The sequence below is a fragment of the Sciurus vulgaris genome, assembly GCF_902686455.1.
Source record: "Sciurus vulgaris genome assembly, chromosome: 9".
Taxonomy (NCBI): Eukaryota; Metazoa; Chordata; class Mammalia; order Rodentia; family Sciuridae; genus Sciurus; species Sciurus vulgaris.
In genome coordinates this window covers 142957752-142981200 of record NC_136469.1, presented here as the reverse complement: position 1 = coordinate 142981200, position 23449 = coordinate 142957752, and the positions used below count along the sequence as shown (strand labels likewise).

The following is a 23449-nucleotide window of genomic DNA, read 5'->3' as shown; positions in this document are numbered from 1 at the left end:
GGATCGCTGCAGATGGCAGCAGCCTTCGGTGGTAGCCGACTGCTGCTATGGCTTGACGATGGATAGTGTCCCCCAAAAGTGCCTGTTTAAGTGTTTGGTCCCCAGGGCAACGCTATTTGGACGTGCTGTGGAGCTTTCAGAGGTGGGGCTCAGCGGGAGGTGCTCTGGTTGTTGGGGGCATGCCCTCAGAGGGGACTGCAGGACCTTAGTCCATGCTCTCCACTTCCTGGCTGGCGATGGGCATAGTTTGTTACATTTCTCCTCCACCAGGAGGGACCGTGCTCTGGAGAGGCCACTATGGGCCACTCAATCTTGGATTGGGGCCTCCCAATCTATAAGTTAAATCAGTCTTCCTAATTCGACTGTCCAAGGTATTGCACTGTAGTGACATAAGGCTGACTAAGACAACTTCCAGACCAAGTCTGACATCAACACCTGCATCTGAGTGTGTGGGCCAACATCAATCACTGGCACTGTTAAGGTGCTATTCCAAAATCCTAAATGAAATTCTGGGTTCTTTTGACGTAAAAGACAAAGGATTTATTCTGGCCAGGACCGGGGAAGCAGCAAGCAAACAGTTCTTCAATCTCTGACACCTACATAGGGGTCGAGGGTCACTTAAAAACTGGAAAACCACCAAGAAAGGGGGAGGCGGGGTGGCAGTTACAACCACAAGTTACAAAAAGCATATTTTCTCAGAAATCCTCAGCACATGCTCAGAAGGGCAAGCGCACATTCTGTAAGTCAAGGATCATGTGATCAGGGAGCAAGTGGGGGTGGGGGAGGTGTCAGCTTCTGTGAGAGTGGGCTCCTGAGGAAAAGGGGGGCCGGCATTACACAGGGTGGATGGGATATCTGAACCAAATGGGGCCAACCTGGCTTAATTTTCAAATCAGCCCATAACAGCACAAGGTATGGGGCAGGCTGACCTGGGCCGGGCCTGACCTATGATACAGATCAGACATCTGATGTAGAAGCTGGGCTACCTGAAAAAAAACAAAAACAAACAAACAAACAAACAAAACTGTAAGGAGGAAATGAAATCAGTTTCCTGAGGGCCAGGTGGGTGGCCAAGTCAGTGTGGCTGTGAATTCTGCCCAGACATGGACCTCATCTAGATCCTGAGTGACATGAGAAGAAAACATGAAGTCACGGTTGGGAAGTACTGGAAGGGTGCCAAAGCCTGGGCCGGTCGGACTCAGGAGATGATCCTGGAAGTGGCTGGCCACACGAAGCAGCTCTGGATGAGTGAGTCTGAGTCACTGGCTCGCATGCACCCCCCGGGACTCAGGATGAAAGCCACCTGGAAGTAATGCTGGAAGAATGGAGGCCCACTGTTGTCACTTTCTCAGAGTTGATCATAAGAATTTTCTTTTTAGAATGCCTTTTGACATAATCTAATCTATGAGTGGGTTGTCTGATATTAAACCATCTTTGCCTTACTGGGAAAAACTCTACCTGGTCAGAACTTACTGTTCTTTTTTTTTTTTTATCATTATAATAACAGAATATTCTAACAGGTATAAATTAATAATGAGGTATCTTATTATTCTGCTTTTCAATGTGCTATTGAATTCTTGGCTGCTGTCTTATTTCGAGTTCACTTCAATACTTATAGGTGAGACTCACCTGCAGTCAAATGTCTCTCACAGCGGTCTCTAGGTATTTATATCATCCACATGCTTTGGGAAAATCATTAAACTCTTTTTGAAAAAATCAACCAACCTCGGGAAGGGAATTGTATGAATGAACTCAGCATATTCTATGTCTTAAATTAGAAGAGCCGTCGTTTTCCTCCATCGTTCCTCATGGCATTTACCACGATGCCACTCGATTCATGTGCCGTGCTGATGGACTTGGTGAGGAGGCTCGGGGGTTTCACCCTGGGCAGCCAGCCCATTTCAACTCCAAGCTGACCTGGATGTCATTAGCCACTGTGAGCAAGAGACCCACAATATGGCGGCTCTACGCGGCTTCGGCCTGTGGAGCTGGCGTGGGGACCCGCTGGCCCTCGTCCACCCTCTCACCTGCAGACTCTCCTGCCTTCATGCTCTCTTCTCCCTTTGGCCAGCAGGCTGGTGTCTTTCTCCTTACACTATTTTTGAATATCAGTATATACCAATCCGAAAATTGATATACAGATAAAACAGGTGAAACAGACTTCATAGAGTGTAGCGTTTCCCTGATTATGATGTCAGCTGTGCCGGCTGCCTCCTGCAGGCCTTCTCCAGCTCTCAGAGCCTGTCCATTGCCTGGTGGGCCTCTGCAAAGGCCTGCTCAGCAAGACAGCTTCCTTCTCGAAAGTCAGCAGGTGGAACTTCTCTCTGTAGTGCACTTGGGTGGAGTCCTATATAACGTAAAGTGAGCATGAAGGTGACACTCCATCACCACTACCCCCTTCAAGGGCAGAATCGAGATAGATTCCGCCAGCTCTCAGGGCTGCAGGGGTTACACAGGGCATGAATCATGAAAGGGCACCTTGGGGTGTGGCTGCCACAGCTCTGCCTGGTAGTGGTGGGGTAGCCATGAAGGCTTCTTGGAAGGTGACTTTAAGGGTAAGACTGGAAGGATCAGTAGAAGTTGGTCAGGCATGTAGAGGAGAGTGTGTCAGGTTGGGCCATGTGCAGAAACCTGGGGCCTTCAGAGTTATGGGGTCACTTTTCCTGATCAGTAGGGACATCCCAATCCACAGTGGGGCCATGGCTGGAGAGGGGTGGAGAAGTTTCTCACCTTCATGGAGGAACTTGGCTAGTAGATCCCATTAGAGCCCAGGCTTTCAGTGTGCATGAGTGTGTGTGTGTGTGTGTGTGTGTGTGTGTGAGTGTGTGTGTGTGTACACACAAGCAGACATGGGCATATCCATGTGTGTGAAGACAGGGGGGACAGATCAGCCACTGCCACCGTCAATCCTTCATCTGCCGGCCATCCTTCCTGCCAGCCTTCCTTGTGTGCCCTCAGGATGCCAGCTCCTGCTCTGCACACACAAATGACTCAGGGCTGGTCCCTGCTGGGTCCTAGAAAGGCCTCACCTCACTGGAAGAAGCCTACACAAATGAAAAATCCAGCAGGGCCATGAGGAGGTGACCTGGTGCTGTGGGAAAGGTGAGGGCTGAGGGATGTGAGTGGGGCAGAGGGACTGTTTACAGGGAAGAATGTGGAGGTGCAGGGGGGTGGTGAGGGAAGCACCTCGTTTTGGCCATGAGTAGTGTGAAGTGCCTCCTGGGATTCCAGCGGCAGTCTATAGGAGGTCAGGGCTGGAGTGATTTGGCAGCGACCAGAGCATGTGGTTGGTGTCTGAAGCCAGTGACAGTGAGGTGTTCTGGAAAGGTATTCATGCAGACAGACTGTTGGCTCCAGCCAGGGGACACCCTACCATGTCAGCTTGTGCAGAGAAGGGGGTGGGTCCCGGAGGGAGAGAAGCAGCCAGCGAGGTAGTGGAAAACCTAGACCGTGGGTCGCCTTCCCCAGAGCTCTGATAACACCAGGACAGGTTTTACAGACTGATACTTGGGTAAATGGGGGTGGCAGGTGGAGAGAGGGGTGCATCTCGGGCGGGGAATGGCCAACACTAAAGCTCTGGGGCAGGAAAGGGCATGATCAGCCCCGGGCTCCTGGCTCCTTTATCAGGCATTAAAGTGAGACGAAAAAAAGTTCTGCCTGGCAGAACTCAAGGGACGCCCAAGTTCGCTTTCATGCCATTGCTAAAGAACACTCGCATGCTTCGAAATGTTTGCTGAATGACTAAAACGCAAACGATGGAAGGGACTATGTGACTTGCGGCATCAGGTGATCTTTTTCCTTGGGCCTCAGCTTCCCTCGGTAAAGCAAGCCTGTTTCTCACTCTCAGTTCTGAAACCTGGGTTCGGGGTTTGGGGTGAGCACCGGCAGCCTTTCCGCGGCATTGTGGCTTCCAGCGGCTACGCATCCAGGCAGCCCCGGGTCCAGGCCCGCAAGGCCCCGCCCGACCTCCCTTTGTTCCCTGGCCCCGCCCCCTCCACGCTTCTCTCTTCTCATTGGCCAGGGGGCGGTCCCCGGGCGCTGGCCGCGGGGCGGGGCGCTGCGGCGGGCGGGGCTGCGCGCGCCTGCGCAGTGCCAGCGGCTGCAGCCCCGTGCCGGCTGCAGCCCCGCGCGGAGCCGGCGGAGCCCGAGCTTGCTGAGGCGGAGGGCCCCGCCCCGGCTCCATTGTTGAGGCGCCGCCGCTCTGCCGCCTGCCGCTGCGGGCTGCGCTGTCTCGGCCGGCGCCCGGGCGGGAGTGACGCTGCGAGGCGCGGCCTGAGGTGAGGCTGGCGGCGGGGCCGGCGGGGTGGCGGGCGGGGCGGGGGTCCTGGCCCCGGCGACCGGCCGTGGCGGGTCCCAGCGGGCGCCGCCCTGAGCGGCGGACCGGGCCGGGGTGGGACCGGGCCGGGGACCCACCGGGCCGACCGGGCCCTAGCGCGGCGCTGCGCCTGGGCATTGTCTCGCCTCGGGGCGGCACCGAGGCCCGGCGCCCGCTGCGACCCGCGCATGAGTCCCGGTCGCCTGCGAGTCGGGCTCGCCCACGGTCCCCGCGTGGGGCCGGTTCTCCGAGTGTCATTGAGGGCGGCCGCGGACCCGCGCCTGGGGCCCTTCCCGGCCCTTCGGTCGAGTGGCAGGCCCGCTGGCGTCTGTGCCGCCCGAGGCACTGCGTGGACCAGCGCTGGGCACGGGTCTCCGCGGGTCATTGAGGGTGACAGCGTGGACCTGCGCGTGGCTCCGCGTCTCGTGTGTCACGGCGGGAAACAGCGTGGACCTGGGCGTGGGGGCCAGACGTCTGTGTCCCACCCTGGTGTGAGCGGCTCTCATCTCAGTGCGCCGGAGGGTGACAGCGTGGAACCGCGCGTGGGGCCGTTTCCGTGTCCCACCGGGGGCGAGCGGCTCACACCTCAGTGTGTCATTGAGGGTGACAGCGTGGACCTGCGCGTGGGCGCTCGTCCCCTCCCGCGTGGCTTCTGGGCTGTGGTCCCTTTTCACCACCAGCCGTGTTGGGGGGTGCACCGCGGGGTGCGCCGGGCTGAGCGCGGGGGCGGGGGCGCGTTGGCTCGGGGCGGCCGCACTGTCCACCGCTCTTTGATTTATTATTTGCAGAGCGAGCAGCTGCGGGAGCGACAGGCTGCGCTCCCCTACCCTAGCCGGGTCCCCGGGGAGCGCGGGATTGTCACCGCGGCTGGGACCACGTCTGGCTGCTGAGTTTCCTGCTCTGCGGGCGGCTCGGCAGTCTGGGAAGCCGGCTGTGATTGGAGGGAGCAGAGCCCCTCTGCCCAGCACTTCTTGATTTCTTCCGTTAGGAAGGAGGAACCGCGCGCGCGCGCACACACACACACACACACACACACACACGCGCGCGCGCGCGCACCAAAACTGGAAAGCCAGAATTAACTTTGCAGCTCTCAGCGCTTGGAGAGGGGGAGGAAACTCTCCCAAGAATTTGGCGGACTGGAAAATGCGTTTGAAGCAGGAGAATCCACACCCAGGGAAAGAGGCCAAGGCAGTTACAGTTGGAGGTCAGATTAATGAAGTCAGCGCTCGGGTGAGATCTGGGGAGGGGGAAACTCTGGTTTAGGATGGAGGAGAAGACCTGAGGCTGTCCCTAGGTCCTCTGTGTTTCTTAGGCTAAGTAAAGTGGGATCATTTATCCTTCCATCAAACGTTTCAAAACACCTATTATTGCCCAGGGAGATTCTCCTCCTGGGTGATGCAAAATCAGACAACACAGCATTTCCTTTTTACCGAGCTGAGGGAAAACAACTGTAGGCACAAGAAGTGCTCATATCTGGCCTGAAATCCTTTCGAGAGACGCTGCCCAAATAACTGGTCTACAAGGCAGCTGTGCTGACCACTTGGCTGCCACTGCTGTCCATGTTAAGCTTAGGGCCCTTCATCATTTCTAGTCTGTCCTCAGCTATGCTGCCCACCCCAGCTCCAGTCATTCAGCTCCTGCTTAGCCATTCTTTTTAGTGGTACCTGACCCCTGAAGCCTCCCCTGCCTGAAGTCCTGCCCTTTAGGAGTGCATGGTCTTCAGGGACAGTGTGGGTTTGGGCAGTAAGTGGTTAACTGTAGCACAGCTTGAAATATGCTCTGATGGGGAGGCACAGTTTGTGCCCGGAGCAGGGAAGAGGTGCAGCCAAAGAGAGGCCTGTTTCTATGCCGAATCCAGTCTTCCGTGTTAGTGTAGACCTTCAGATCCTTGGCTCACCGAAGGGCTGTTAAATTAATTTTTTTGCTATTACTTCCTAGTATTTCTTGCACAGTGCAGAGTACTTGATTAGAATTTATTGAGTCTAATTTTGGGTCTGGAATTCATTTACTGTTAGTTCCTGTAAGACCGCCTCATCTGGGCTTTCTGTTTCTCACCTTTGAGGGTCTTAAACTGAATAATTTCCAAGATCCTCCTCAGCCTTTAACCTTTCATTCTTTCAACCAAATATAGCAGAGGAAAGTTCTTTCAGTAGCAATGGTACAAATAGTGAAGATGTTTGAAAATGTCTTCTAAAGAGAAAGTTCCTTTTCTTCCTTTTTGGTTTCTTCTAAACAAGATTGGTTGCATGGTGTATACTATGTCAGTGTTAAGGACAAGCATCTACAATGATCTTAAGTAACCTTTTGGTGTTGTGTATTCTTCATAATTATGTGATACTTGCAACATCTTCATTCTATTCCATTAGTTTTTTTTTTTTTTTTTCTCTCTTTATGAAATTGTCAGGGACAGATCTTTTTTTCTGGAGCATTTTATCAATGTTTAAGTATCATTAAGTCTGTCAACTTTAGGCTTTTCTGTGCCCCAATTCATAACAGAGTTTTTATTTTGGAGACTCTGAAATGAATAGAATTTCGAGGCTGCCTCAAGTAGATGCACATGGCTTTATGTAACAGCTTAAAGCATAGTTTAAAATTACAACTTGCAAAACGTTTCATCATATGTTAAATGACCTATAAGGAAGCTCTGATTTTAAGGAATGTAGAAACCAATCCTTTAAGACATTAAACCCCTTTTCAGTTTATCTATTTGATAAGGGGGAATTTTGGTGTCCTTGAGTTTCTTCAAGCCACATGTCTCTGTAGAAAGGGTACACAATTTTCTCTGCTGATCTTAGTTATTTGGATAATTACCAGGATTAAAAATAGATGATAGCTCTTTGGTCAAGTAGTGATGCTGCTGTATTACGATTTTACCTCAGTCAGTAGCACTTTTTGATTTGTGTTCTTTTCTTAATTAAAAAAGGTTCTTTGTTATACGCTCCAGGTGGTTCGTTTAGTTAGGGAATCTCACTTTAGAAAAACTGGACTGGTTTTTCTTCATGGTTTTCTTAATGTTTTAACTGAGACTCAACTAGTTAATGCTTGCTCTTCACTGAGAATGTTTGTAGCAGGCTTGACTTTTATGTAGATTCACGTGTGGGGATGGAGGAGATGGCGTTTGAGCTGCACCCTTCAGATCTGCCCTCTGCTCTGGCCTAGGGCTGGGACAGAATGACTCACACAGCACTGGAGCACTCCTTGGTTTGATGCCATTGGTGTGGGGTGTCTGAGAGATTGGTTTGGCTGCAGGAGTGTGTTAAACAATGATGGTACGTCCCCTTTTTCAGGTTATGATGCTTCTGTAAATCATCTTGTTTCCCCTAAGTACCTTTGGCCTAGAACTAGGATTCAGAGACTGCTTTTCCTTCAGCCGTGGTTCTGAGCCTCTGTTTCACCTTCCCCCTGCCTGCCCTGCTTACCCAGGGCTTCTCTCTTCTCCACTGTCAGGTGCTGATCATGTAGATGTCTGTTGCAGGCCACTTGAACCTTTTTGAATGTTGACAGGACATGTAAGAGTGTATTAAGGATAGCTTACACTGGTTCTTTTGTGCAGGGGACTCCGTTAGAAACGGCTCTACAAAGGCTTCTGTGAAGTCCACGTTTATCCTCTGAACTTCAGTTCTCATCCCTAAGGGACATTAGCCGTTAGTAATGCCGGTTCTGCCTAACTCAAAAGATTTTTCTGAGGATCAAATGACACTATAAATGTAACAATTTTCTAAGTTGTAAAATATTGCGTTGACAAAGATTGATAAAAATGCTTTATTAATAATCGAATGTATCTGTGTTTTTCTTTAAAACTCCAAATTTGATATGCTCTAGGTCTTTAATGTGTTGTTAGGCAACTTCATTTACAGTTCCTGTCTTTAGTTGGCCAACATTGTTTGATGTGCATTTTGGGGCATCATCAAGTTCATATTCAGTTACCATTTATCTTTTGTAAACAAAATTATTGAGAGGTGTGCACAATTGAGTCTTTAGTAATCTCTCCCATCTGCTTACATCCCCGCGAGCCTTCCTTTAACGAAGCATAATTTCTTTCTTAACATTTCAATTCCCAAGTGAGCGATCTTGTGGTTGGGGAAGGCAGAGGGCAGTGAGAGGCCAAGGTGGGGAGAGCACTCACCCGTTCGTATGGGAAACAACGGTGCTAGTGAGCTTCCCACATCTGGGTGGGCCTGGCTCTGGCACCGAGGGGTGCCCGTGACTCCTCAGGCCCCTGCCTGAAGAGCTATTTGTGAGTGTTCAGCTTTTCTTTGTCTTCATCACCTCTACAGAGAGCTTCCAACGCCCTAGACATCAGCGGCACACAAAGAGGAACACAAAGGCCAAAGAACCTGGCCCTGGGCCTCTGCGAACTCTCGTCTGTGTGGATATCAAGTTATACCATGATATGTTGCATCGTCAAACATCCTATGGATTTCCTGTGATGTGCCGAAGCACTATGCAGGGCCTCAGTGCCTTGTGGGAAGAGGGGTGCTCACAGGCAGTGGGAATAGCAGATTTGGATGTGTGTAGGCAAGTGCTGGGAGAGGTTCCTATGGGTGACTGGCGGTCCAGGTGGTAAACACACACCTGCATTTAGTCCCTGGTGTGATGCTTCAAGTTTTCAGTAAGACAGGTCTGGGTAGGTATATAAGTTAAAGGAAAGGCTTTCGTAGGCATTATGAGAAGTTTATAGTTCCTCAAGTCACTGTTTGTCAGGACAAGTCTGTAATCCTTTGTTTCAGATGGAATACGGCCAGTCCTACCTTTTGATTTAAGGAAGTCAGTAGACTTTTGTCAAATACCCACATTATACCAGACACTCTGTTGGGGATTTCATCAACATCACTGTATCACTTTCCTACAGATGCTCTAACAAATGACCACAAGTTTAATGACTTCAGACAACACGCACGGTACCTACAGTCCTGTAGGTTAGAGGTCTGACCTGGGTCTCACTGGGTAAACATCAAGGCATCCTCAGAATTTGTACTGGAGTTTCTGGGAAGGGTTGCTTCCAGGCTTACTTGGCATTGGCAGAATGTAGTTCCTTGTGGTTGTGGGACCAGTACCTGTTTCCTTGCTGGCTGCCAACTGTGGACCACCTCAGTGCCTCTTTCTGTCCCTGCATGTGACCCCCCCAGCTCAGAAGCAACAAGGACTGTGGAATCCTGCTCAAGCTCTCAACTCCTGTTCTCTGTGCTCTTCTCCTCCTAGAGAAAGTCTCCAGCTTCTAAATGCTGCTGGACTTAGAGGGAACACTGAAGTAATCCAGGAAAATCTCTATCCCATTTTGCCATGTAAGGTGACATGGTCACCTGTTCCAGGAACTAAGGCCCTGACGTCTTGGGGCTGTCGTCTGCCCACCAGCATGAACTGGTCCTCTTGTTACAATGTCCAAGTTATTGTTAGTCTCGGTTAATAGATGCATAAACTAAGGCATCACATTTTTAAGCAAATTGTCAGGAATGCTCAGAGGCCTCTTAAAAGACAAACCGTTCGGACCTGATGTGGGGCTGTTAGTGAGGTTGTCAGTGTGGAGGCGGTTCCATCAGAAACAGAGCATTTTGGCGGCTTTGGGGCCTTTGAGTGGCCTGCTCTGACTACAGACATCATGCCAGTGAGTTTTAGCATGATTCCTCTATGGAAAAAGCTGCATGTGGGGACTTGGGACCTTTCCTTCTCAAGGTGGAGGGCTCCTCACAGGAAGCCAAGTGCATGACTCCTTGTCTTTTTCTAGAATGGACGCAGCGATTCACACTCTTGCACTTCAGAGCCCTGCACTGTTTTGAGTTCTAAGAGCTAGTAAACAAGGTTCACACCTTCACTGAGAGCCGGGAACCATGTGAATCCGGAAGGAATCAGGAAGCAGCAACTGATGGTCAGCAAGTATTGTAGATCTCATTTGACCATCAGGAATTTTTGATAGTTTTTCATTTTTTTTCCTACACAGTAAATGACAAGCTCTGCTGTAAGATAAATTTCCTTTAAGAAACTAGAATCTGGACTGGGGTCTATTTTGGGGGAGAACACTTGCCCAGTACACACAAGGCCCTGCTTCTAACCCTGCTTCTAACCAAGGCACTGCAAACAAAAGCAAAAACCAAAAGCAAAAAAATAAATTGGAATCTATAATTCTGAGGTATTTAACCTGACCTTCAGAAATTTATAAAATTCTGAAATTCTGTGTAAGAGTTTTGCATGCACATGTCTATGTGTGATTTATAGCTTTCTCTACATTTTCCAAGTGATTGGATTCCAAAAAATTTAAGAATATACCACATGGTATAATATTCTTGTTGGTCAAGTATCAGATTCTGTTTATGCATTAAAAACTCATTTTTCACTAGGTTGTAGAGGCACATAGTTTAAGATCTGAAAGTTCTCCAAGGCTTAGAACAAAAACATGCCAGTTGCCTGCCTTACCCTTCCCCCTCTCCACCCGACTCTGAGCCCCAGAGACTGTCACTCAGCATGTTGACTCTTTGTTCTAGAGAGTGTGTGTGCGGCATCCAGCTATGGAAGCAGAGGATTTACCCCTGCTCCTGCTACCCCCTTACCTGTCCCCAGCCTCCTAGGATGATTGATGATGAGAGTGTAAGAATATGCGTTTGGTCTTTGTCCTGCTTCCTGGCCTAGAGCTCCTGAGGTACTTTGTGGTTTCCTGAGTCACAGGGGTGATAGGAACACCTTTCCCCATATATTTGGTCTTAGTTCCCAATTCCTGACAAAAGAACTTCTAAGCCCTTGGAATCACTGGAGTGATAAGGGCGTATTTGACATGATAATGAGATAATGGGTGGCGGGCCATCCCTAGACACCTTCAGTCTGGGGACTGGTGGCCAGAAAGATCAGGGCATGATGAGAGGGTTAGAAATTTATCCCCCCACCAACCTCAGGGGAGGTGCAGTGGCTGGAGGTGGAATACTTTAAAGGGCAGCCCACACGGAGAACCCTTTACAAAGTCCCAGACCCTGAGTCAGGAGGGCTCCCGGCCGTGGACTTCGGTGGTGCTCCAGGAGGCTCTGTGCTCCGCACCCCAGCTTGTGCCTGTCCCCTGAGCCCTCTCCTTTGGCTGCTCCTGAGTTGTGTCCTTGGTAATAAACTGATAGAGAAGGGTTTCCCTGAGCTCTGTGGGCTGCTGTAACAGACACTCAAGCCCGAGGAGGGGTTTGGGAAGCCTGGATGGGTAGCTGGTTGGTCAGAAAGATGAAAGACGTGGCAAGCTGCTGATTGTGCAGTGGGGCAGAGTGTGCCTGGTGGGCCTGCCACCTTCTCCTGCAGGACCTGATGCTGATCAGAGTTTGTTTGGGTTGTAGGATGCACGTCGGTCTCACGGTGGGTTGGTGTGGGAAGACCCACACATTTGATTTTGGAAGTGTTTTGTGGATCAAACAGATCACAGTAATCATTTTAAAAATTGTGGTAAATAAACATTCAGCAGCACTATGATTATGTAAATATTATTTATGGATGCCTATTTTTAAAAAAAAATTTATTTGTTCTAATTGGTTATACATGCCAGTAGAGTGCATTTATGCATTTTGATAAACCATATGTAAATGGAGTGTGATCTCTCATTCTTCTGATTTTGCATACTGTAGGATCACATCAGTCATGCAGTCATATAGGTACATGAGGTAATAATGTCTGTTTCACTCTACTATCTTCTTCCCCCCACACCCCCTTCCCTCCCTCCATTCCCCTCGACCTATGCGGGGGTACTAGGGGAGATAGTCTATTTTGATCACATTTCTTTTCATAGCTTTTTCTTTTTTCTTGAGTTAACAATTGCCTTTTTTTGTTTTGCTTCTTTTTCTTTTTGTGTCTTGTATTCACCTCCCTCCCAAGAATGCGGATCTCGTCTCAACTCATCATGTGCATCAGGAAATCTCCATTTCATCCATTCCTAGAGTAATCCTTCCTGGGCCTTACCTTCTTCCTGATCTAGCCTGGGTCTGCAGCTCATTTGTCCACTTGAGGTCTTTTCTCTCTCCCTGAGGATTCCTTTCATCTCTTTCTTGGGTTGGATTCCTCCTTTTTACAATGTTCTCTCTTGTTTTGGTTAAGCATATTCACCAGTTAACTTTCTGAAAAAGAATTCTGTTTTGGATCTTCTGTAATGTTTAACGTTTTCCTCTCACTTTTAGCTGATAGCTTGACTTGAGTATAGAATTCTGGGTTGGAAATAATTTTCCTGCCAGACTCAGTGGCACACGCCTGTAATTCCAATGGCCCAGGAGGCTGAGGCAGGAGGATTGTGAGTTCAAAGCCAGCCTCAGCAAAAGCAAGGTGCCAAGCAACTCAATAAGACCCTGTCTCTAAATAAAATACAAAATAGGGCTGAGGATGTGGCTCAGTGACTGAGTGCCCCTAAGTAGTTCAATCCCTGGCACAAAAAAAAAAAAAAAAAAAAAAAAGAAAAAGAAAAAAAAGAAAGAAAGAAAAATGAGAGTTTGCTGTAGCACTGGGACCCAACCCTGACAGGGTCCATTTTTCATTATAAAAATTGTTTAGAAGGGAATGAGAAGTGATAGTGATGTTCTTGGCATTAGATTACAGCAGTACAAGCTAGAGTAATCTTGAGCCATGGTGGACAACTAGATTGGGGGCAGAGGTCTACATGGATATTTTGTTCAAGGACATTTGGAGAAATGGCTTCTTGCATCTGAACACGGTGCCTCTTGGGGGTGTGTGATGAACAGGTTTGCCACTGATGACCAGCAAGGAAAGAGGAATGTCTGGAGATGGTTTTGGAGTTTTACATGGCACTTGAAACCTGTGAGGCTTTCCTAAATGTTATAATACCCAGACTCCTATTGATTTAAACTCTCTGATGTGGGGACACAGGTGAAGGTGGCAATTGGGATGAATCCTGAGGGCATGTGGTACCATGTTTTCTATTTTAACCCCCTCTTCCTAATTCAAGTGTGTATCCTGGACTTGCCTGTTCTGAAGAGCAGCCCTCCACGCAGCACAGATGGGCTGTCTCTGGGCTGACGGAGGCCTTAAGTGCTCAGCACGGATGTGGAGTTCTTGGGAGCCCAGCCATCCTTACCTCCAGCTTGCCATCTCCACTTCTCTGCTGAGTGCCTCTTCCAGGCACTCTGGTGAATGTTTCCATCTATTATTGCTTTTGTTCTTTTTTTTTTTTTTTTGGTACCAGGGATTGAACCCAGAGTTTTTTTTAGTTAGAAATCACATTATCTAGTTGGCTGTGAGGCAAATTTATATGCACATGTGGTTTAAAATTGTCAGATGATACAGAAATATATAAATAGGGTAACAAACTGAAACTTGTATCCCCCCTTCTCTAGTGGTGGCCATTGTTGATAGTTATATAAGAACTCCAGACATTTTTTGTGCATTGTAAATATGGTGTGAGAGTCCGGACATATTTAATAGAGGCTAACAGTTATTCATTCACTTAACACATGCTTCTTGAACTCCTGTGCGGTAGGTTCTATTCTGGATGCTCTGTGTGTGGTAACTCACTGGATTTTTACAGCAGCATTATCATTGTCACCACATTACAGCGAGGAACTTGAGCGTAGACAGCCCGGCACCTCGTCTAGCACCACACAGCCAGCTGGTATTTGAGTAGGGCAGGAACCTGGGCAGTCTGGCTTGGGTGCTCTTGACAGTTTTTACTATTTATCTCCTGAAAACTTGTCACCAACAGGTGTGCATTTGCTCTGTGACCAAGCTGTGTACATGAGGTGTCTTTTTACCCCTTTAGGCCTAGACCTGAATTTTGGGGATTGTTCTAAACCCTGGGAGGGTCCCCTGAGGTCTGGACACAGGGACCTTTCAGATCTGCCCCAAGGCCCTCGTCTCTGACTTATCTACTTTCGAGGTGGAAGTAGAAGAGTGATTTTGCTGGAAAAAAGGCTGAGATCACTGGACTGACTCCTGAGGGAAGCGGCCCTGCAGCAGCCATGTGGCCTTGGACATGTGGGGGAAAGGAGGGAGGGAGACTGAGACATGGGACGCTGAGCAGTCAGTGCCTGGGCCTGGCTGCCCCACGCCCTGCCCTCTCCTTGGTGACTGCGTGAGAAGCACACGTCCCCTAGAGGCCAGTGCGTGCAACCTCTAACCTGACCAGGGTAGGTGTCTGTCCACACCTGCTGAGCAACATTCTCCTCACCAGCCCGAATGTTCCTGGACAGCTTTTTGTGGGATCAGAGTGGGACAAAGTGCCTTTTGTAATGTATTGCCGATAACAATGTTTGTTTCATTCTGAAGAGGACAGGTCCATTCAAATCTGCTAAAATGCAAGTGTGGGTAGTGAAGAAAAAATTATGGGTCATACAGTGTGAGGGTTAGAAGCCACCAGCACCTGCGTGGAAAAAGCAAAACAAATACTGTATGTAGGTACCATGCGTAAGTGTGGGTCCCCCCCCACCCCCGCACTGGGTGTGAGTGCAGGATGCCCAGTGTCGGGGAGTCCTCGGCCTTTCTCTGAGACCTCTGGCGTCCCTCCCTAGGGCACAGGCAGCAAGAGAAGGGACTCAAAACTGTTGGGCACCTGGCATTTGTCAGTTATTGCACTTGTGGTGTTCCCTTTAATACCGCCTTCCAGGGAAATGTGTTATTAAATGAAGACAGAGGCTTAGGGAAGTTGACAAAGTTGCTCACCATCGCATAGTTCTAAGGGGAAAGTGAATGCTTGTGAGCCACAGGTTTGATTACAAAGTTCCTAAAAGCTTTCTGCAGTGCTTGGATTCTTCCCCAGCTGTGGGGGAGTGACTGATCTCTCTAGACTTGGACTCTGCCACGCTGGGCTTCAGAATTATATGGTTTGACCACATGGAGAGAAGCCCCTCATTTCCTTTGTGGAAATAAAGAGACAACCCACTCGAGCAAAGCAAAGGCTGCTTACTGGGAGCTGGCCACTAATCACTGTGTCTGGCAGGTCACCTGCAGGGGGGGCAGGGCAGCTTCATAGTGGAGAGGGAGGCTCTGCTGGGCCTGGAGACGGGGCACCTGTGTCCTGGGAGACTGGCGAGGGCCGTATTTGGGCTTCTGTGGCTGGTCTGGAATTGGAAGCAGGGCAGCTGTGGGCCCGTCATCAGGTGCCATCTCGGACCCCTGGTTGTCACTAGAGATGGCGCCTGTCCCCCTGGGAGTGTGCTCTGCAGGTTGGCCTCCTGGATGTGCCATGGGCCGGGGACTGGGTTCTGGCAGGGCCACAGGCTATGTGTAGCTTGCTTCCATGTGCAGCCTGGCCCTGCCTGTGGTTCAGCCTCTAGTCTTTCTTTTGTCAGTGAAATACTAAATGACCAGCTAGGAGTGTGGGAGATTTCTAGATACTTGTGTGCCCTGGAGGAAGCCTTGCACGCTGAAATTCAGTCAGAATGGATGCCAGTAGCCGGCCACTGAGGAGGATTTACAATAGGAAGCCCTCAGCCTTGCCTGGGCCTCGCTGCTCTGCCCACCCTTAGGGTCTGCTCTCACCCACAGCTGCTCCTCTGCGCGTGGGTCTGATGCCCTCTGCATCTCTTCTTTTGTGCATTTGGTGTCCGGAAAGCCTGGGCATTTCCGTTTGTGCAGTTTATTTTTGTAACCTGTGTTGGTACGAAGGTGTCTGTGGCTGGCTGACTTGGGAAGGACCTAGAGGTCCCCTGGGCCAGTCCACTGAGTTATTGTTGGACCCTGCTCAGAGACACAGCCCAGCTCTTTTGGTGGCAAAGTCAGAAATAAAGTACCATGCTCCCAGTGCCACAGTGGGATTGCAGGAGGGGCCAAGCATGTGGCTTGAAGTGCGGTGTTTTTATGACTGGCTTCATTGATCTTTGCTTCTGACTCGTTATTACAGAAATTTTAAATTGGCTTTTACGTATCATCAGAGATATAGAGAGTCTCAGTGTGTTCACTTACATGTGGCTTTTTTTGGTCATCTGGTTGCTGTTCTCAGCGTGATCAGCAGTGGGGACTGCCTTGCACTCCCCAGTGCATGTGCTGGAGCCCTCCTCCCAGTGCTTAGTGCTAGGAGATGGCCTTGGAGGTGCTGGGGCCAGGCGAGGGTCGGCGAGGTGGGGCAGGGTAGGCTTCCTCACAAGGAGAGATGCCACAGAGCTTTCTCTAGTGCGCTCTGTCCTTGCCATGGGGAGTCGGTGAGGGTAGGAGGGTCTCGCTGGGAGGGAGTTGCTGGCCCCTTGGTCTTGCACACCCCACTTCCAGCCAGGAGAGATGCATTTCTGGGCTTAAACCACCTAGTCTAGGATGTTCTGTTATGGCTCTGGAATATCGGTGCTGCCATAAAATATGTTGGTGCCCTTCTTTGCATATAAAGATAGCACCTGAGACCTGAAACGCCCTTGCTCATGTCCTGTCTATATTAGATCGCTTCCTGCTTCTCGTTCCCCCCTCTCTGCGGCCACCTCACATATCTGGATTGAATCTTGCGTTTGGCATCCTGCATCTGTTCGCAGTCTTCTCGGCTGTCACTGAGACAAGGTGCAGGGTTTGACTTGGCCTCAGGGCTTGTGACCTGGGTGTAGTCCGTTTTCTCAGTGACTGCCATTAGCCTGCTGCCCAGGAGCTGTGCTCAGGCTTTGTCCTCCTCTCCTCTTGGTCTTTGCAGGTGCTCTCTCCACCTGGAACCTGTCGCCACTCCTGCCTCTCGTCCCTGCAGGACTTGAAGGACTCCAGCAACCCTCTCTGACCAGACTCGGCTACCCTCCCAGCCTTGGAACTCTGGTAGTACGCGGTTCCCCTTATTTAATGAGCACAGCGGTCCTGTGTTTTAGGTGGCCGTAGTTCCCAGTTTGTCCCTCTATTAGTCATTTATTTTGAATCTAAGCAGCAGAGACATCCACAGGCCCCGGTGCGTGAGGAGCCCATCCTGCCCCAGCGCTGCTCTGTGCGCCGCCTGTGCCAGTCTCGTTTGCACCTTGGGATGTCCTGTGCCTGCTCCCGCACTTGTGGAGAGTCGCGTCTTCGTTTTGAAGCAGTCCTTGGGGTGACCTGCAGGTAGCGCCTGCTCCTGGTTGATGACGTTCGGTTGCTCCCACCTGGAGCTGCAGAGTGCTGTCCTCCGTGATTCTGTATGCAGGATGTGCTCCCCGGGTCACGCCTCCAGGTGGTGGCTGGGTGAGGTTGTGCCTGTTAGGTGGCGCCTGGTGCTGTGGCTCCCCCAGGTCGCGCCATTTTGTGTTCTCTCGCATAAGACTGCCTGTTTTCTATACCTTTGCCAACACAGAGCGTTCCCACACCTTTTATTCTTTGTCAGTTTTATGCATGAGTAAGAAAATTCTTTACTCTCATTTTAAAGAGCAGGAAACAGGCCAAGAGAGATTAGATAATTTGCCTGGTCTATAGTATGTGGTTAAGCTAGGACCTGAATTTAGTGTTCTGATTTCAAGATTTGCTTTCTTTGGAGACAAGCTGCTATAAAACACATATTGCCCTTAATGAGTTAGTAGTTATATACTGTTTAGCCCCTCTTCTGGAGAGTCCAAGCCTTCTCTCTAGAAGGGAATTTTCATATTTAGAGAATTATTTATTAATTACAGGACTTAAAATGTAGTGCAGATAAAAAGACAATGTGGAATTTCTGTTTTTTAACCTCAAACCTATCTAAAAAAATTGTTTTTGGACCTCTCAATCCTTTTGACACAAGGGTTATTCTCAGGGAGAAGTCCAGACCACTTGTCTTTTGGGAATCGTAGTTATCTTACTGAGAAAGATTGGCAGCCTCATTAGTGACTTTTAATTGACAGAAGTCTTTTGTGCCTAGTATATTTTCTACATGGCTGTCAAGAGTATTTTGGGAAGCAAGTACAGGGTTTAGTCATCCTCCAAGAAGGGTGATCCCAAATTTGGATGATTGCAAATCAAATTACAAATTTAGTCCAGGAAGATTGTGCATAGTGACTGGGTATTGTCAAATTTTCCAAACATATAAATTGAATAATACAATTCATATACTCATTGACTAGTACAGTTTGTGTGTGTGTGTGTGTACATGTACATTTATGATCTAAGAATCAAGTAACACTATTTTAAGATAGCATTTTTGAAAAATTCAAAATTGCTCTCATTCTAAAAATGTGGAAACTCTACCCTTGTGCTTGAGTGTGCTCATTCTTACTTGAAGGCTCTGCATTTTAGTGGGATCTGTTTTGAATCTGTGACCAGTCTTGGCTCTGTGCCGGCAATTGCTGTGTCTTTGGGCCACTGACAGCTGGTGTGGATCCCGGCACCCACACCCGGGTCCCCCCGGCGCACAGCCGTAATGTCCCACCGGGCCTTACTCTTCTCCCAGCAGTGTGAGTTCAGGGCTCTGGGCCAAGCAGCTCCGAGGGAGATGGTGCTCCTTTTCTGCGGCAGGGCATATTTTCAAGGCAAGCAAAACATTTTTAACGAAATATTTATGGGCTGAGTACCAGCATTCTCCTGGGAGTCTGGAGGCCTGCGCTGGGTTCGAGCCATAGCTGGAATGTTACTGGAGATGGGTCCGCCCTTGCCCTGTTCCTGCCTTGATAAGCAGAGTGGCAGGGATGTGTTTCTAAGGCGCCCTCCTACGTGGCTTTTCCTGTCACAGGGAACCCCTCTGCGAGGTTGGGTCCATCGCAGCACCACATGCACAGAATTCACTTTGTTTGGTGACAGTCATTGTTTTCCAGAGGACTTATTGAATGTATTCGGTGTGTCATGTGCTGTCCCAGGAGCTTTCCCAGGGAGCATTCTTGGGATGGTGGTGCTGAGGGCCAGTCAAGGCACTGGACCTGCTGGTGAGAGGGGACCTGGTAAGGAGATGGTGCCCTGAGGGGGCCTCTCGTCGAGCCTGGTGGCATGGTTCACTGGAGGCAGGTGTTCGGTCTCTTCTGGTTTGAGCCATCTTCAGAGACACTTGGTGTTTATTTTTACCATTACTCCAAACTGCCTGAATGAAGGTGGAGCACTTCCGCATCTCTAATTTGCACTATCACCCCTGGCTCCTGGAAGGAAGGGGTCCCCAGGCCCGAGTGGTATGCCGTAAGCAGCTGGTTGGTGTCTCGCTAGGCGGGTTCCGTTGCTGGCCAAAGCATGCTGTTTGCCACTGGGAGGAAGCCGTGGGACTCCTTTGTGGGTTTTGCTGAGAGCCCGGTGTTGCAGTAGGGGTGAAGTTTGTTATCAAGACGCATGTTTAAGGGCAGGGAGAAAGTTTTTAAGACGTGGAAGTGAAGGACAGCGTGGTGGATGTGTGTGTGGTGCCTTTCTCTAGCGATGGGTGTTTCTGCAGCAGAGTGTCCTGGGATCTGCACAGTGGCACCGTGCTCCTGCGGCGTGTTGCCCCTGCTGTTTCTGCAGGTTTCATTTGGTTGTCTCCTGTGCAGAAGGCATGCCATCAGTTTTGGCCACTAAGTGTTTATCACAGCTGGTGCCTCCTGCATGGGTCACTTTGTCTGTGGCTTCTCTGGGGGATCACAGCTCTCCTGCCCATGCTGCACCCCCTTATAGGGTGTGGCTGACTTCTGTAACCTCCAGAGAGCTCCAGGTGGGCGGCTGACTGCATGGCGCACCTGCCCACGAGGAGGAGGCCTCAGTCACAGCTTCTCTCAGCCTCCTTTCCTCCTCTTGTCTTCTCTTCTTCCTCCCCTACTTCAGAAAGTGTTTTCTGTCACACATTGATCATTTCGTTCCTTCCTTGGCTATTCTTTGCTGATTGCATGTGGGCAAGCCTGGGAAGGTGAGAGAGAAGGTTTTACTTAGCTTCGATCACAGAACTGGCCACTCTAAACTGTCAGTCCACAGGGCTCACCCTAGGCTAAAGACCACTTCCTGGTCACTTGGTTGAGAAGTGGCACAGTGGACCAAACCCCGATGACTGACTCAGAGAGGGCTTCTGGTGCCCAAGTGGGCCTTAGCTTCTGGAGGTGGAAGTGCTGAGCTCGGCTGGTGCAACGAGGGGCAGCCTTTCCCACCTGGATGGTGAGCCTGGGCACCTCCTTCAGAGAGCGGATGTGCTGGCTCTTCAGCCCGTGTTTTAGGACTGCAGAAGTGGCCCTCAGGCTCCCTCTAGATCCACATGTTTATCATCCTGCCACCGTACTTAGAACGTGATTTTGATATGCTGTGGTGAGAAAGAAAACCCTAATTAATAGCCACGTGCTGTTTTTCTTATTGTACAGTTTTAGTTGCTATTTGGGCTTATAATACCCTTGTTAAAAATATGTGATACCACACACACACACAAATGTGATGTCATGGGTAGGAATCAGAATTTTAAGATGAGACTATATATGTTTTCAATCTTTCAACCTATACATTTTACTTCATCCAGCACATGACTGGAATTAAAATCTCAGAACAACAATACTTGTCATCAGAACAGGTGATGACTAGCAAATTTTTCTTTTTTTGGGGTAGGGATACCAGGGATTGAACTCAGGGGCACTCGACCTCTGAGCCACATCCCCAGCCCTATTTTGGATTTTATTTAGAGACGGGATCTCACTGAGTTACTAGCACCTTGCTTTTGCTGAGGCTGGCTTTGAACTCACGCCCTCCTGCCTCAGCCTCCTGAGCTGCTGGGATCACAGGGCTGCACGACGGTGCCCAGTGACTAGCATATTTTTCATACCATTAAGAAACATTGGTCGCCTAGAGCAATTGGATATCCACAGACAAAAATAAAAAAGTAAAAAATAAAAGAAGTACCTTGACCTAGCTCTCACACTTTATATGAAAATCAAGTCAAAATGAAAGACTCACCGTCAGATGTGAAACATGGAGCTACGGAACAAACAGACAAAGGGGAGGGGGCGCAGGGAGGTCTGTGGAGGCCAAGGGCTCTCAGTCGATGGAAGCGAGACTCGGTCTGCAGAGTGAAGTGCACAGGGAGAGGGCCTTGGAGGGCCTTTGCGGCTCCCTCCGCCGCTGTGAGCAGTGTCTGCGGTCCTGGCGCTTCAGTCTCTGTGTGGACTGCTGTGTCGCTGCTTCCGTCTCCTGTTCCCCAAGAATGGGAAGGCCACTGGAGTTCCTTTGTCATCTTGCCTTCCTGGTCCCCTGCTCCTCTGGTGGATTTGCCATCTTGGAGCTGTGTCAGGGTCAATGGGGAGAGGCTGTCTTATCTGGCCTCAATCCCTAGCGCTTATTCAGTGGTATTTGTTGAGCCAAGCTAAAGTGTGTGAGCACCTGGAATGAGGGTTTTTAACCCTGTCTGTACCTGGGGTTCTGAAAAAAGCACGCGTACTCACAGCAGACCAGCTGAAGTAGAATCTGTGGGCACAGAGCCTGGGCAGCTGTCATTTTGAAGATTCCCGTGTGACCCTGATGTACTGCGAAGCCTGAGAACCATGGGTCTGAGGCCCAGGTGATAGCCGTGCCCTGTGCTTTCACAAGATAAGACTGGCTTTGGGTGCTTTGGGGAGATTAAAGGAATATCATGCAAACAAATGTAGGAATGGCATGCATGCCATGTCCTGCTAACATCTACTGTGAACGTTCCCAGTTTTTCAGTTTATTCTGATCTCTGTCCATTCTCCTCTTGTCTTTTTTGTTGCGGGGAGGTACTGCGGTTTGAACTCGGGGCTACCTGACCACTGGGCCACATCCCCAGCCCTATTTTGTATTTTATTTAGAGACACGGTCTCACTGAGTTGCTTAGTGCCTTGCTTTTGCTGAGGCTGGCTTTGAACTCGCGATCCTCCTACCTCAGTCTCTTGAGCTACTGGGATTATAGGTGTGAGCCACTGTGCCTGGCTCCCCTTGTCTTTATGGAACAATAATTTGACAGTTAATTATAAAGTGTCATGATGAGTCTAGTTTTTGTTCGTTTTGTTTTGGGGTTTCTTTTTGGTACTGGGGATTGAAACCAGGGATGCTTTAGTGAACTTCATCCCTCAACCTTTAAAAAAATTATATTTTAAATTTTGAGACAGGGTCTTACTAAGTTGCTGGGGCTGGCCTTGAACTTGCCATCCTCCTGCCTCAGCCTCTGGAGTGTCTGGGATCATAGGTGTATGCCACCGTGCCTGGCTGTGATGAGTCTAGTTTTATTGAGGAAGAGCTCTTTAATAATGGTGGGACTTGTTCACACAGACATTACTTCTTCACAAGGGCTGTGGAGTCAGGCTGCCTGGCTTCTGCTAAGCAGCTGTGTAATTTTGGGCAACATTTTCAGCCTGTCTCTGCCCGACTTTCTTTATCTACAAGGTAAGATAACGGCCACTGCCATCTCCCAGGCCTGTTCTGGGTCTGAGATGAAACCTGTGCGCTCTGTGCTTGGCTCAGTGCCTGGTGCAGGGAAGCACTCAAGGAAGTTGTAACTCCTGGTCCTCGTTGATTTACATGTAAGCATTCAGAGCTGGCTCTTGTGCCAAGCCCTGCCCTTGAAACAAGGTTGCCTTAGTTTTATCTGGTGGGTTTACACCTGGCCTCTTAAATACCTTGAACTTCAAATGAATGTAGCCAAGGGATTTCCTCATGAGACCGCTGCTGCAAAAGCGGGTTCAGGCTGTACCAGTGAACCACTCGGCTTGGTTCATTTCTCTGGTTTCTTCCTGAACCAAGATGTGGCTGTGCACTGCTCTGCCTGATTTCTGGAACGCTGCAGCTTTGTGAGCGCCCGGGACGTGTTCTGCTCCAGGAGGCCTTGGGTGTGGTACTCTGGAGCTGCCCAGCATGGCTGGTGCCTGCCGTGCAACCCTCCTTTATTTTCTCAGCTTTCTGTCCTCAGTCTGCCGATGTTTCACTCCTTCTGTTCCTCACAAGATGATCTCATCTTTTTGAACAAGGACTGTAGCTCTTGTCACTGCTGGGTTCTCAGCACTTAGCAATGTCTGGTACATATTAGGTGCTCTCTAAACGGTAGATCCTAATCTGTCAGAATGAAGGATGAATCCATATGTCGAGACTTGGGCCATGTGATGTGACATCTGCATTGGTAAAACTTATTAGCTCAGTTTTGTTAGTGCAAATCTAAAATATTTTAATAACTTAGCTTGGTAATCATTTATTGAGTGTCGTATGGGCAGGCATTGGGGGTGGAGAAACCGTGTATGACCTTGCCCTGATGAGCAAGCAGCAGTCTCTCTTGTGTGATGGACAGACATATGAACACCTGGGACGTGATAGGTCAAGAAAACGGGGTACCTACGTGCACTTGGAACCTGAAGCAGGGCTGTGCTTTGTGGACTTAAACTGTGAGTTGAAATTCAG

The 23449-nt window shown here is 49.6% G+C and overlaps 1 protein-coding gene across 2 annotated transcripts in view; it reads left to right on the top strand.

Moving 5' to 3' along the window:
- Positions 1 to 4104: 4104 nt before the first annotated feature.
- AFAP1 (actin filament associated protein 1) overlaps positions 4105 to 23449 on the top strand; it is a 135371-nt gene continuing 116026 nt past the window's right edge. Inside the window, exon 1 of one of the 2 annotated variants that reach the window (XM_079154342.1) lies at positions 4105 to 4277. The gene's annotated coding sequence lies outside the window, so the exon portion shown is untranslated. Of the gene's footprint in view, positions 4278 to 16333; positions 17003 to 23449 lie in introns of those variants that run through there. The other variant, XM_079154341.1, reaches the window with a different exon arrangement.